The 15543-nt window shown below is 46.9% G+C and overlaps 1 protein-coding gene across 2 annotated transcripts in view; it reads left to right on the top strand.

The window, feature by feature from the left end:
• The window catches only part of C9H1orf21 (chromosome 9 C1orf21 homolog), a 231363-nt gene that overhangs the window by 191114 nt on the left and 24706 nt on the right, over nucleotides 1-15543 (top strand). The window lies entirely within an intron of this gene.

Here is a 15543-nt window from a genome sequence, read left to right as displayed (position 1 = left end):
TATGTGGAGAGCAAGGGGCATTTTTAAATATACTACACACTTTATTATTAGTGCATTCACTATTAATTTATGGAAAATAATTACATTAGGCTCCATTCAGACGTCCGTAGTGCATTGCGGATCCACAATACACCCAGCCAGCATCCCCATAGAAATGCCTATTCTTGTCCGCAATTTCGGACAAGAATAGGAAATACTCTATTTTCTTGTGGAGCTGCGGCCCGGAAAATCGGGGCCGCGCTCCGGAAATGCGGATGAGGAGAGCACATAGTGTGCTCTCCGCATCTCTTCTGGCCCTATAGAGAATGAATGGGTCCACACCAGTTCCGCATAATTGCGTAACGGATGCGGACCCATTCTACGGTTGTCTGAATGGAGGCTTAATAGGTACTCTTTAGTTTTCCTTGGACATGGCTTAGGATGATGATGTCCAGGGGCTTTTCTCGAGTCTCAAAAGATCCAGGGCCCAAGCCCTAATGCATATGGCCCAATTCTCTAAGTCGACCAACCGCCCCAAACACTAGCACTGAAGACATTTTACTGTACTTGCTATACAGCTATACAGCAGCACGTACCTCTCACATCCAGGGCCTCCCAGGTGACGTCTCCTCTGATGTAGATCTTCTCTGTCATCATCTTCTCCATTCTGTCCGGACAACTTCTCTCAGCCGCCTCGTCTCTGCAGAGTGTGATGCACAGACATCTTAGCTTCCTCACTTTTCTGTACCCCCAAATACTATTCTGAACAAAAATGAGTGTCCCCCATAGTAACAGTACTCCTCATAGTCCCACCAATAGTAACTCCCTTCTAGAGTGCCCTCATTAGTAATACTGCCCCCTACTGGCCCCTATAGTGATAATGCTCCACAAGAGTGCCTCCATTAGTAGAAGAGCCCTCCAGTATTAATAATACGCTCACAGAGCCCCCAGTGGTAATAAAGCTCTCTACAGACCCCTCAATAGTAATAAGGCCTACCATAGTGCTCTTAGTAGAAATAATGCAGATCTATAAGTCCCTCCTATAAAGCCCCCAGTAGTAATAAGAATGCCTAATGTCCCCTGGATTTAAAATGCCCCCACATTGCCCCCAGTATTTTTAATGCCCCCTACTGTTATAATGCTCAGCCTGAAGTGCCCCAGTATTTATATCACCCCCTACTGTTATAATGCCCCTACAGTGCCCCCAGTATTTATATTGCCTCCTACTGTTATAATGCTCACCCTGAAGTGCCCCCAGTATTTTTATTGCCCCCTGTAGTTATATACCTCCATTTACTGTCCTCAAATAGTATAATTCCTCAGCCCCTCCAAAATACAGTCCCATGTAAATAACAGTCCCATGTAAATAACATCACACCATCTCTCCTGCCCCTCCAATATACAGTCCCACATAAATAACATCACCCACTCCCCAGCCTCCTTCAACATACAGTCCCATGTAAAGAACATCACCCCCTCAATATTCAGTCCCATGTAAATAGCATCACTCCCTCCCCCAGACACCTTGTACATACAGTCCCATGTAAATAAAATCACCCCCTCCACAGCCACCTCCAACATGCAGTCCCATGTAAATAGCATTACCCCTCACATTCAGTCCCATGTAAATAGTATCACTCCCTCCCTCAGCCGCCTTCAACATATAGTAACATGTAAATAACATCACCCTGCTTCAGCCACCTCCAACATGGATTCCCATGGAAATAACATTATCCCCCTCAACTTTCAGTCCCATGTAAATAACATTACTCCACCCCACTGTCCTATGTGAATTACTTCCCTCCTTTCAGCCCTAACATACAGTCCCAGTTAAGTTAAGCTTCTTCCCAGGACTTCTCTTCACTGCTGAGCCGTCCTCTCCTGCGCTGGTCACATGAAGGTGACATCATCGCAGGTCCTTTTCAGCTACTGCATTCAGAACTGATCAGATGTGACCTGTGATGTCATCACAGGTCCTTCAGATCTTGCAGGGCATTAGATTCAATTGTATTGCTGTCCTGAGGATGGCAATACAATTATATCTAACAGGCAGGCAGGACATTTGGGGCCTGGGACAAAACATCAGGGCCCAAGCCGCGAATGTTTTAACCTAGCAACACCCCTGATGCTGTCTATAGTGTGTGCTACTTATTAAGGCAGAAGATCCCTGTCTAGATTGGGGGATTTTCGATGCCAGCCAGGAATTAGAGACCACAGAGAGTTGGGTAAGCCGTGTCAAAGCCAGCAGCTCTATGAAGTATAAATATAAAGAGATCTAAGATGCTTGACATGGAAGTGGGGATGTTCCTTTTTATTTTTCCTTCTGTAATAACAGCAAGCAGCATTTTCTTTATTCAATTGGCACAAATTATTCTGCTTGATGCCATCGTAAGTAGGGTTGAACTTTAGGATTTTTGGACCCCGGACCCGAACACAAACTTTTCAGTAAAAGTTCGGGTTCGGGTTCAGTGTTCGGCGAGTTAATGGCGCTTTTTGAAAGGCTGCAGAGCAGCCAATCAACAAGCGTTTAACTTGTGTGCCCTTAGAAGCCATCACAGCTAATGGCATGGCTGTGATTTGCCAGTGCAGCCTGTGACCCAGCATCTATATAAGCTGGAGTCATGTAGCGCTGCACGTCACGTTGATCTGATTAGTGTAGGGATAGGATGCTGCTGCTGTGAGGGAGAGAATAGGAAAGAATATTTAATCTGAAGTGCTTGTTAGCTCAGCGATCTACCTAGATTTTGTTTTGTGGGTGCAGTGCACAATCTTTTTACCCTACCCTGAGCCCAGTGACCCAGAAAAATAACTTTTATCCGTCTGTTAGTTAGGTGGGCGGCGGCGGACATTTTATGCAAATTTTGTGCACCAGAACAAGCATATGTGCATTTGTGACAGTCAAATAGAAGCTTGAAATACTGCAATTATATTCTGGGTTAAAAAAAAATCACCTATTTTTGGCAAGACCCTACATCTGTGGCCTTTGCAGCGTTTGTCATTGTTAAATACAAGCTTGAAATACTGCAATAATTTTCTGGGTTTAAAAAAGCACGCATTTTTGCCAAAACCCTATATCTGGGGCCTATGCAGCATTTGTCAGTGTGGAATTTAAGCTTGAAATACTGCAATAATTTTCTGGGTTTTAAAAAACACGCTTTTTGGGAAAAATACTAAATTTTACAGCCATTGCTGCATCTGTCAGTGTGAAAAACAAGTGTTATATACTGCTGTCATATTCTGTTATTAAAAAAACACCAATTTTGGGCAAAATACTAAATTTGCGGCGTTTGCTGCACCTGTCATTGTTAAATACAAGCTTGAAATACTGCAACAATTTTTTGGGTTTAAAAAAGCACCCCTTTTTAGCAATACCCTACATCTGGGGCCTATGCAGAATTTGTCAGTGTGAAATTTAAGCTTGAAATACTGCAATAATCTTCTGGGTTTTAAAAAAAACACCCTTTTTGGGCAAAATACAAAATTTTACAGCCCTTGCTCCATCTGTCAGTGTGAAATACAAGCGTTAGATACTGTTGTCATATTCTGTTATAAAAAAAACACCCATTTTGGGTAAAATACTAAATTTGCGGCGTTTGCTGCATCTGTCATTGTTAAATACAAGCTTGAAATACTGCAATAATTTTCTGGGTTTAAAAAAGCACCCATTTTTGGCAATACCCTACATCTGGGGCCTATGCAGCATTTGTCAGTGTGGAATTTAAGCTTGAAATACTGCAATAATTTTCTGGGTTTTAAAAAACACGCTTTTTGGGAAAAATACTAAATTTTACAGCCATTGCTGCATCTGTCAGTGTGAAAAACAAGTGTTATTACTGCTTCATTTCTGTTATTAAAAAAACACCAATTTTGGGCAAAATACTAATTTTGCGGGCGTTTTGCTCACCGTCATTGTTTAAATACAAGCTTGAAATACTGCAACAATTTTTTGGGTTTAAAAAAGCACCCCTTTTCGCAATACCATACATCTGGGGCTATGCAGCATTTGTCAGTGTGAAATTTAAGCTTGAAATACTGCAATAATCTTCTGGGTTTTAAAAAAACACCCTTTTGGGGCAAAATCAAAATTTTACAGCCCTTGCTCCATCTGTCAGTGTGAAATACAAGCGTAGATACTGTTGTCATATTCTGTTATAAAAAAAACACCCATTTTGGGTAAAATACTTAATTTGTGGCGTTTGCTGCATCTGTCATTGTTAAATACAAGCTTGAAATACTGCAATAATTTTCTGGGTTTAAAAAAGCACCCCATTTTGGCAATACCCTACATCTGGGGCTATGCAGAATTTGTTAGTGTGAAATTTAAGCTTGAAATACTGCAATAATTTTCGGGTTTTAGAAAACACACTTTTTGGCAAAAGTACAAAATTTTACAGCCCTTGCTGCATCTTTCAGTGTGAAATACAAGCGTTAGATACTGCTGTCATATTCTGTTATTAAAAAAACACGCATTTAGGGCAAAATACTAAATTTGCAGCCTTTGCTGCATCTGTCAGTGTGAAATACACACGTTAGATACTGCAGTTATATTCTGTATTAAAAAAAAACCCATTTTGGGCAAAATACTAAATTTGCAGCCTTTGCTGCATCTGTCAGTGTGAAATACACGCGTTAGATACTGCTGTTATATCTGTTAATAAAAAAAACACCCATTTTGGGCAAGATCCTAAATTGAGGAGAATGAGGAGAGCGTCGAATAAGGGACGTGGCCCCGATCGTGGTACTGCTGGTGGAGCTCCTGTTGCAGAGAGAGGACGTAGTCGATCTGTGCCAGCTACACGCACAAGTGAAACACCTTCCTCAGGTGCGAGTAGGTGACAGAACCTGTACAGGCGATAGTAGATTGGGTTGCTGACAGTGCAACGCAGTCCTTCACATTGTCTCCCACCCAGTCTCCTGCTAAAAGATCAGAGTTGCACCTGCAGCCGATGTACCATCAGTCTTTCTCCTCACCCCCTTGCAAATCAGCCAAGCAGTCCTGAGCCCCAAGTCATGCAGCAGTCTCTTCTGCTTTTTGATTACTCTGCTAGCAGGGTTTCCCAGGGCCATCCACATAGCCCTTGCCCCAGAAGTGGAAGAGATTGAGTGCACTGATGCCCAACCACTTATGTTTCAAGATGAGTACATGGAGGACCATCGCAGCACGTCTCGGATGATGACGAAACCACAGGTGCCAACTGCTGTGGCTTTCGAAAGTGTGCAGACCGACAAGGAGGGCAGGGGTGAAGACTGGGTGGAAGATGTGGAGGACTATGAGGTCCTCGACCCCACATGTAATCAAGGGTCATGCGAGTGACCTGTGTAGTTCGGAAGAAGAGGCGGTGGTTGCACAGAGCGACCAACACAGCAGAAGAGGGAGCAGGGTGCAAAAGCGTAGCAGCCTTCCCCTAGACAGTACGCCTGCTACTGCCCAACGCAGCAAGGGACCAAGCACACCAAAGACAGCTCCAAGAAGTTCCCTGGCATGGCAGTTCTTCAGACAATGTGCTGACGACAAGACACAAGTGGTTTGCACGCTGTGCAATCAGAGCCTGAAGCGAGGCATAAATGTTCTCAACCAGAGCAAGACCTGCATGGCCAGGCATCTAAGTGCAAAGCATGAGCTGCAGTGGAGTAGACACCTCAAAAACCAAGAAAGGTCTCTGGCTCCTCCTGCTTCCTCTTCTGCTGCAGTCTCGCCCTCTTCATCCACCTCTGGAGTGACAGTGGCACCTGCCACCCCACAAACAGAGGATCTGCCAGCAACATCACCACCTGGGTCACCAAGCATCTCCACAATGTCCCAGGGAACCCTTTAGCTCTCCATCTACTAAACACTGGAGCGGAAGAGGAAGTACCCACCTACCACCCGCGATCCCTGGCCCTGAATGCCAGCATTTCAAAATTACTGGCTTTTGAAATGCTGTCATTCCGTCTAGTGGAGACTGAGAGTTTTAAAAGCCTTATGGTGGTGGCTGTCCCACAGTACGTCATGCCCGGCCACCACTACTTTTCCAAGCGAGCCATCCCTTCCCTGCACAACCAAGTGGGGACAAAATCAGGTGTGCACTGCGCCATCTGTGGCAAGGTCCACTTAACTACGGATACGTGGACCAGTAAGCACGGTCAGGGACGTTATATCTCCCTAACAGCAAACTGGGTAAATGCAGTGGTGGCTGGGCCTTAGGCGGATAGCAGTTTGCCGTATGTCCTTCCACCACCAAGGATTGCAGGGCGCTTCAGTTTGCCTTCTGTTGCTTCCTCCTCCTACTCCTCTTCCTCATCCTCTAACACCCTCCTCATCCCGTCAGCGTAACACCTTCACCCCCAACTTCAGCACAGCCAGGGGTAACGACAGCAGGCAGTTTTAAAACTTATCTGTTTGGGGGAACAAACCCCACACCGGCGCAGGAGCTGTGGACGGGAATGGAACAACAGAACGATGAGTGGTTGGTGCCAGTGAGCCTCAAGCCTGACCTGGTGGTGTGCGATAATGGGCAAAATCTCGTAGCAGCTCTGGGACTAGCCGGTTTGACGCACATCCCTTCCTGGCGCATGTGCTGATTTGGTGGTGCAGAGGTTCCTTAAAAAATTACCCCCGATATGTCAGAGCTGCTGCATAAAGTGCGGGCCGTCTGTGCACGCTTTCAGCGTTCTCACCCTGCTGCTCGCCTGTCAGCACTGCAGCGTAACTTCGGCCTTCCCGCTCGCCTCCTCATATGCGACGTGCCCACAAGATGGAACTCCACCTTGCACATGCTGGCCAGACTGTGCGAGCAGCAGCAGGTGATAGTGGAGTTTCAGCTGCAGCAGGCACGGGTGAGTCGCTCTGCGCAACAGCACCACTTTACCACCAATGACTGGGCCTCCATGTGAGACCTGTGTTCCTTGTTGCGCTGTTTTGAGTACTCCACCAACATGGCCAGTGCCGATAACGCCGTTCTCAGCGTTACTATCCCACTTATATGCCTCCTTGAAAAAACACTTCTGGCGATGATGGAAGAGGATGTGGCACAGGAGGATGAGGAGGAAGAGGGATCATTTCATAGGGTTTCCGGCCAGTCATTCACAAGTGGCACAGTTCTGGAGGATGAGGAGATGGAGGAGGAGGAACTGTGTTCACAGCAGGGTGGCACCCAAACCAGCTCATGTCCATCACTGGTGCATGGCTGGGGGAAAGAGAGGACACAGATGATACACCTCCCACAGAAGACAGCTTGTCGTTGCCTCTGGGCAGCCTGGCACACATGAGCGATTACATGCTGCAGTGTCTCCATAATGACCGCCGAGTTGCCCACATTCTAACTTGTGCTGTTTACTGGGTGGCCACGCTGCTGAGGACAAGGACAACGTACCGTCCTTAATTCCGTCAGTGGAGTGTGATCATAAGATGCGCGAGTACAAGCGCACGCTGGTAGACGCGCTACTGGTGGCATTCCCACCTGACAGCGGGGGTACAGTGGAAGCACAAGGTGAAGGCAGGGGAGGAAGAAGAGGTCGCCAATGCAGCTGCGGCACCACCAGCACCTCAGAAGGCAGGGTTAGCATGGCTGAAATGTGGAAAAGCTTTGTCTGCCACAACAACCAGCACCACCAGCTGATATGAACGTCTTAGCAGAAGGCAGCATTTCAGCAACATGGTGGAGCAGTATGTGTGCACACGACTACACGTACTGACTGATGGGTCTGCCCCCTTCAACTTCTAAGTCTCCAAATTGGACATATGGCCTGAGCTTGCCCTTTACGCCTTGGAGGTGCTGGCCTGCCCTGCAGCCAGTGTATTGTCTGAATGTTTGTTTAGCAGAGTTGGAGGGGGTTAAAACAGGTTGTATTTCCCAATGTTTTGGGGTGTACCCTAATTTAAACAAAAATAAAATAAAAAATAAAAACAAAAAGCAGTGTAGGCTACCTCCTCATCCTCCACCGCCGCTTCCACCTACACCACCACATCCTCCTCAACCTCGTCCTCCCAGATCACGATTATTTTTTATTTTTACAGATTTTATGTTATTTTAAGTCATTTCCCTATCCACATTTGTGCGCAGAGCACTTGCCATGCTCTTAACCACATTTTGCTGCCATTTGTAGCCCTGTAGCCCTTTCCATAACTTTTTTACAGCCATTTTAGTGCTCAAAAGTTCGGGTCCCCATTGACTTCGATGGGGTTCGGGGTCAAGTTCAGGTCAAGTTCGGGTCCTGAACTCGAACTTTTTTGTGAATTTCGCCCGAACCCGTCGAACCCGAACATCCAGGTGTCCGCTCAACTCTAATCGTAAGCTTTTTGTAACATTAGACTGAAGGAGGGTGGTAAATGAATGCTGAAAGAAAGAAAAAAGCTCAAATCATCTCTGATGGCTGATTACGTACTAGACCATCCTGGTAATGCGATATGTCTTTGGAACACTGAAAAAAATTAAGGATGGAGCTATCTGATAACTTCACTTGTATTACAAGACCACAAATCACATACTTTCATTGACTTCTAAAAGTGTTTATTCTCTTACAAAACCGAATCAGTCATTACAAGTTACAACATGAGAAAGTGAATGTTTGGATTTTCATTAAAAAGTAAAACTCTATCGATTTCTGCACATCTTCCTTCCTGGGGTGCGCAGGATGTCTGTAATCTGTACAGGACTTCAGCTAAAGATTAAAGTGCAGTGACAGGATAAAAAGCGGTTTGACAAAAAAGAAGCAAGGAAAAAGCAGAGATGAAAAAACTGATATCAGAGACCTAGACGTAATTATTGGGACATTGGCAGTTGCCTAAAGTTAGATTGAAAACCTAATACAAGCTGGAGGTCAAGTCACAATCCTGGAACTAATGTTCTCTAGCTTTGGTCCCGTCTGCAGCAGCTGGCTTCCCCTCTGGGGTACCTAGGGCCCACCAGTAAAATTCATTTTGGGGGCCCACCGTACGGATACATTCAAATATAATAAATAATATAACAAGTTTTTTATATGAACATAGGCTGGTTGAGGTGCTGTACATGTACTGTATGTATGTATGTATGTATGTAATGCAGTAAGTCTAATGTGTTAGGTGCCACTTGTGCAGGGGGTGGGAGACTAGGGGCCCACTTTGCTCAGGGGCCCACCAGGGGGATTCCCCTGTACCCCTGTGGGCCAGTCCGAGCCTGCCTCTGTGTGGTCCTGGTATCTTCTCTCTGTTTCAGACAATCGCTGGTTTGATGACCGTATTTTTTGTCCTGTAAGACGCACCGGCCCATAAGATGCACCTAGGTTTTAGAGGAGGATAATAAGAAAAAAATATTTTATATTACATCTCAGGTCAGACCAGCAATCAGACCCCCAATGTTAATCAGACCTCAGCTCACAGCCCCAATCAGACCCCCAATGTTAATCAGACCTCATATCAGACCCCCAATGCCTCAGATCAGCCCCCCATGTCAGCCATCAGCCCCCATCCATCAGCCCCCCCATGTCAGCCATCAAGCCCCCATGTCAGCCATCATGCCCCCATGTCAGCCATCATGCCCCCCCATGTCAACCATCATGCCCCCCCCCATGTCAACCATCATGCCCCCCCATGTCAGCCATCATGCCCCCCCATGTCAGCCATCAGTGCAAATAAAATTTAAAAAAATAACTTACCTCTCCTGCTCCTGGATGCCGCCGCTCCTCACCACCAGTGCTCTCCCTCTTCCTCCTGGTTCTCGACTGCCGGCTATGAAGGCTGCACAAAGTGAGGTCACACGGTGCGCAGCCCTGCACAGCAGACAGCCGAGCGGAGGACCAGGAAGCGGTGAGTACAGATCCTTCACCGCTGCCCGGTCCTCCGGTACTAATGAAGCGCTTCAAAAATGGAAGTGCTTCATTAGTATTCCCCCCATAAGACGCAGGGGCATTTTGCCCCCACTTTGGGGGGGGGGAAAGTGCATCTTATGGGGTGAAAAATATAGGGTATTTAAAAAAAAAAGTTTTTACACCCCCCTGTCTCTGCGCCGTAAGGCAGCCGCTTGGTCTGCATTATTATAGCACCGGGCCTGCCTTCTGTAGTTTAGCAGTCAGCTCTCCAGGTATGGCCACATTCCTCTCCTTCGCCTGACTCATCCACGTGAGAGGTGAATGATCGGTCACCAGGTGGAATGTCCTCCCCAGCAGATAATAGCAGAGAGACTTGATGATGGCGAGGCACTCCCTCTCCACTATACTATACCTAGTTTCGGCTGGTGTTAGCTTGCGGCTCAGGAAACTAACGGGATACTCCTCCCCGTTAACCTCCTGAGACAGCACTCCACCTAGACCTACTTCAGAGGCATCTGTCTGTACAATAAACTCTTTATTGAAGTCGGGTGTAACCAGGACAGATGTCCCACACAACACCGACTTCAATATCGTGAAGGCCTTCTCTGCTTGAACACCTCAGCGGACCATTACGGACTTCGGCCCTTTCAGGAGGTCTGTTAATGGAGATGACAACGTGGTGAAATTAGAAATAAACCTCCGGTAATATCCCACTAACCCTAGGAAGGTTTTCACCAGCCTCGTCATAAGGGGCTTCTATTTTATTTACCTGGGGTTTGATGACTCCCCGTCCAATTACATACCCAGGTATCGAGCTTCTTCCAACCCTATAGTATATTTCTTTGGGATGGCGGTCAATCCCGCTTTCCGGAGAGAATCTACCACTGCCTGCACCTTTGTTAAGTGACTCTCCCAGTCCGTGCTATATACCACTATATCATCGAGGTAGGCCGAAGCATACTGACGATGGGGTCGGAGGATGATATCCATTAACCGCTGGAATGTGGCTGGAGCGCCATATAGGCCAAAGAGCAACACCTTATATTGAAACAGCCCTTTCGGGGGTGACAAAGGCAGTTTTCTCCTTTGCAGCCTCCATTAAGGACACCTGCCAGTACCCTTTTGTGAGGATCAAGACCAAAAAGTATCGAGCTTGCCCTAGTCGCTCTATCAACTCATTGACCTGAGGCATGGGGTAGGCGTCAAACTTTGATATCTCATTGATCTTTCGGAAGTCGTTACAGAACCGTAACGTTCCATCTGGTTTTAGTATAAGGACTATTGGACTAGCCCACTCACGCCGGGACTCTTCAATGACCCCTAGTCGCATCAACTTCACTTCCTTAGAGATGGCTTGTTGCTGAGCCTCAGGCACCCTATATGGCTTTAAGCGAAATTTGACCTGGGGCTCAATGGCAATGTCATGCTGGACTACGGAGGTACATCCAGGAAGTTCGGAGAATACATCCCTATTCCGACTCACAAACTCCCTGGCCTCCTGAACCCGTTTAGTAGACAGGCCATCCGCTATCTTCACAGCGGCGGAGGCTTTACCCGGGACCGCCGGTGGCGACGGAGCCTTCCCCGCAGGCAAGACACAGAGTGGGCTGTCCCCAAACAGACTTTCCATATCTTTCCAGGGCTTTCGTAAATTAACATTGTATACCAGATCCGGCTTTCGCTGACCTGGCTGGTATACCTTGTAGTTTACTGTTCCCTATTTTCTCTATCACCCCGTAGGGTCCTTGCTACCTTGCAAGAAACTTACTGTCGACCGTGGGTACAAGAACCAGTACCCGGTCACCCAGGTTAAAAGTCCGTACCTGGGCTGCTTGGTTGTATACCCGGCTCTGGACCAGTTGTGCCGCCTCCATATGTTCCCGGACAATCGGCAGAACTGTCCTCATCCTTTCTTGCATTTTTTCTATATGTTCGATGACACTCTTATGTGGGGTGGGCTATTGCTCCCATGCTTCCTTAGAAATGTCGAGTAACCCCCGAGGATGTCTGCCATACAATCGTTCAAAGGGCGAGAACCCAGTGGACGCCTGGGGCACTTCTCGTACAGCGATTAATACATACGGCAGCAAAAGATCCCAGTCCTTCCCATCTTTGGACAAGGCTCTCTTAAACATGTTCTTTAAAGTTTTGTTAAGCCTTTCCACCAGGTTTAAGTGTTTAACATTTAACAACCGGCAGAGTTCCTTCATGACCTTAGACATGAAGGGAGTCCCCTGGTCTGTCAAGATTTCCTTAGGTATCCCTGCCCGAGAAAACATGCCCATTAATTATTTGGCTATAAGCTTAGCTGACGTATGGCGCAGTGGAACCGCCTCAGGATACCTGGTAGCATAATCTAAGACCACCAAGATATGCTGGTGACCTCTGGCCGACTTATTTATTGGACCCACCAGATCCATGGCTATCCTTTTGAACGATACCTCTATGATTGGCATAGGTACTAATGGACTACGGTAGTGCTGCTGGGGGCTCGTTACCTGACACACCGGACATGACTGACAGAACCTCTTAACCTCCTCACATATCCCGAGCACAAAAAACCTCTGCAATAATCGCTCTTGGGTCTTTTTCACCCCAAGATGACCTCCCAGTACATGCGTGTGGGCCAAGTCTAATACCATCCGGCGGTAGGGTTGTGGTACCACCAACTTCTCTATTACCTCTTGTTGAACCTTGTCCACCCTGTACAACAGGTCTTGGTTAAGGGCCAGGTGGGGAAACACGGATTCTGCACCTGGGTGCTGAGGTACCCCATTGATTACGGTTACCCTTTCTCTCGCCCGCACCAACGTAGGATCCTGGAGCTGGGCTGTCCCGAACGTGTCTCAGGACACCTCCAGTTCAGTTGGATAGCGAGTTCTCTACAGTCTCGCTATCCAACACCTCTAGGGGAAACCTATCGGGGTTACACTCTAGACCTGTGGTGGTGACCCCTACGGCTGGTACCCCGGAACCGGGGTCTTCGGGTTCAGGACCCGGACAGCTTTCCTCCCCAAGAGAATGCATTCCGTCCTTCCATATGGTCCAGAAAATAGGTAAGTCTCTTCCCAAAATGGCGTCATAAGGGAGATGTCGCACTACCGCCAGAACATGTTAGACTTCCCTGCCTGACGCAGACAGGGTAACTCTAGTTGTTGGATACTCCCGGAGGTCCCCATGGATACAGACTATGGCACATTTTTGTATTCTTGGGACTTCTTCTGAAATCAGTGACTCATGTACGAGGGTCACCAGGCTCCCAGAATCCAGCAGTGCCTTGACCTGGTACCTATTAACAGAGACCTGACACAAGGGAGGTGTATCAGCGGCCACCAGGGGGTCAGCGATACACTCTGGTCGGGAATAGAATGAGGACCGGCGAATAAACCTGAAATCCATGGGTTCAGAAGTGAAGGGGCAGTTAGCAGCCATATGTCCCAGGCCTTGGCAGCACCGAATCACAGTGGCCTCGCGGGGCCCCGGGACTTGCCTAACAGGAGCTTGTTTTGCGTTAGGCTGGGAGGGGCTTGGAGGGAGGCTGGCGGGGCCCCGCATCAAGTCATGGGTCGCCATATAATGCTCGACCAGGTTAACCAAATGGTCAAGGTTGCCTGGGTCTCCTTGACCCACCCGCACTTTATTCCGGACAGCAGACGGAAACGGGGTCACCACAGGTGGTGTCCCTTGCTGCGACGCTCGCAGGGTCTCTTGCAGGGCCGCAATCTGTTGAATCAAGAGGTTGTTAGTCTGTTGTTGTTGGGCGTTCGATGCTTGCTGTTGTGCATTGCACTCGGCTTGTTGGGCATTAGCCGGGACGAGCTGCTGTAATATTGCCTCCATTTGATCCACTGGCTTAGGGTGAAACTTGGCCGGCTTTCTCAGGGACATGCACATGTGTGTTTGCCTCACTGGTCGCTTGCCCGCATCCTCCACCAAATGTAAGGAACCGTACTCACTTGACCAGTGTACAGAGGCAGGGACACCCCAAAGTTCATCAAAGCCTTCTTTATTTAGGCTTTTTCAAATATGAATAGCTGATAAATCCGGATCTCAACTGGGTCAAACAATCACAGCACCCACTGACAGTGTTACCCAACACTGACTACTTTCTTCCCCAGACTGAGACACACCTAAGTCCAGCAGCAAGATTAAATAGCATCCCTGGACATAAGCATTCCCCAAGTCCCAGACTGGAGCATGGGGAACAGGCACCCACCCAGCACATTGCCTGTTCCCAGTAAAAGCCCTACCCGGACTAGCTGGAACCAGCTATGCTATCTATTATGGTGTCCACCAACTACCTTAGTGGACACCTAATCTAGGGGCCTTTACTCCACCAAGGCCGGGCACCTTGGTGACACGTTCCGGTGCAAACAAAACCCCTTTTAGAATGCTTCCTGCAGCATTCTGGGTGACACATATCTCCCATCATAAATGACTCCTGTCACTGCCTCACAATATATATATATATATATATATATATACACTTTGTTGTCAATATATCATTTAGGCTAGGGCTAGACGATGACATTTGTCGTGCAACAATTTTTATAATTATAGTCTATGGTGTTGCACTGTGACATGCGACATACTGTGACACGACAGTTGCAAAAAACCAATCCAAAATGGATTTTTCTGCAACTGTCGCATCGCAATCGCATCATGTTGCAGTGTGACACCATAGACTATCATTATAAAAATTGTCGTGCGACATCAATGTCGCACGACACATGTTGTAGCGTAGTTGTGCCCTATGTGTCCACGACACATATCATCATGTAGCCCTAGCCTTAAGGCTAGTGCCTTATAACCTGCATGCTCAACACCACCTTCTCTATTAACCCCTTCCCATCCAGCGCCATACATGTATGATGCTGGGTAGGTCTTTAAATATGGTGCCCGCCCATAGCCACCAGGTGCCTGCTGTTTTAAACGGGGCTAATGTCTATAATCAACTATAATGTCGATAAAATGTGACAACAGAATCTGGGAGTTAAAAAACGAGGGAGTGTATGCTCCTGGGCCTGCAAGGTCTCTCCCTACTGGGGTTTGGGGGAGATGGATATTGTGTGCAGCAGCCTCGTTCCTCCCTAAAAAAAAAAACCAAAAAAAATAAAAATAAAAAGGGTTATAGCCCCAGAAGAGCCAGGGAGGGAAAAACGCAAAAAACTAAAAATCTTCCAGGGGTGTAAGGGTTAAGGGAATGTGTCATCAGAACATGACCTATTGTTTAAATCATGTTTTTATGCTTAACATATTTTTGAGGAAATTTTAAGGATATTTTTTTACTTTCCATGTCAATATCTGTAGTTAAATAAAAAGCCTGGTCACTAAGCCTAATAATAGGCGCCACTTCTTGGTCTGTACAGATCACTTTACTGCAGTCATCTGCTTATCTATATACAGAGGTTATATAATTACATGCAGAATTAGAATGACAGATAAGACAGGATCCGCCATTCACAATAGATTTGTCAGATCTTCTCTATTCTTTCCTAGTATAATCATCTCTGCACAGGTCACAGAGCATGCCTAGAAAAACTCTCCCACAGAAGTCAATGAGGTCCTCTCCTGACCATTGTGTCTATGGACCATGGGGCTGCCATAAAGCAATTCTCTTAATGCTTTCTAAATGCTGTTAAGAACAGCTCAGACAAGATGGCCGCCCCTATAATCATATGCAGGAAACAGTATTACAAAATTTGCAATTAGAAAATAAAACCAGATTAGAATAAAAAGATATGTGTCACTATCTGGTTTTAAGTGGCAGATAACATTTTGATGACCCATTTCCTTTAC

Source organism: Bufo bufo, chromosome 9, assembly GCF_905171765.1.
Source record: "Bufo bufo chromosome 9, aBufBuf1.1, whole genome shotgun sequence".
NCBI lineage: Eukaryota > Metazoa > Chordata > Amphibia > Anura > Bufonidae > Bufo > Bufo bufo.
This window is presented reverse-complemented; position numbering and strand designations above follow the sequence as displayed.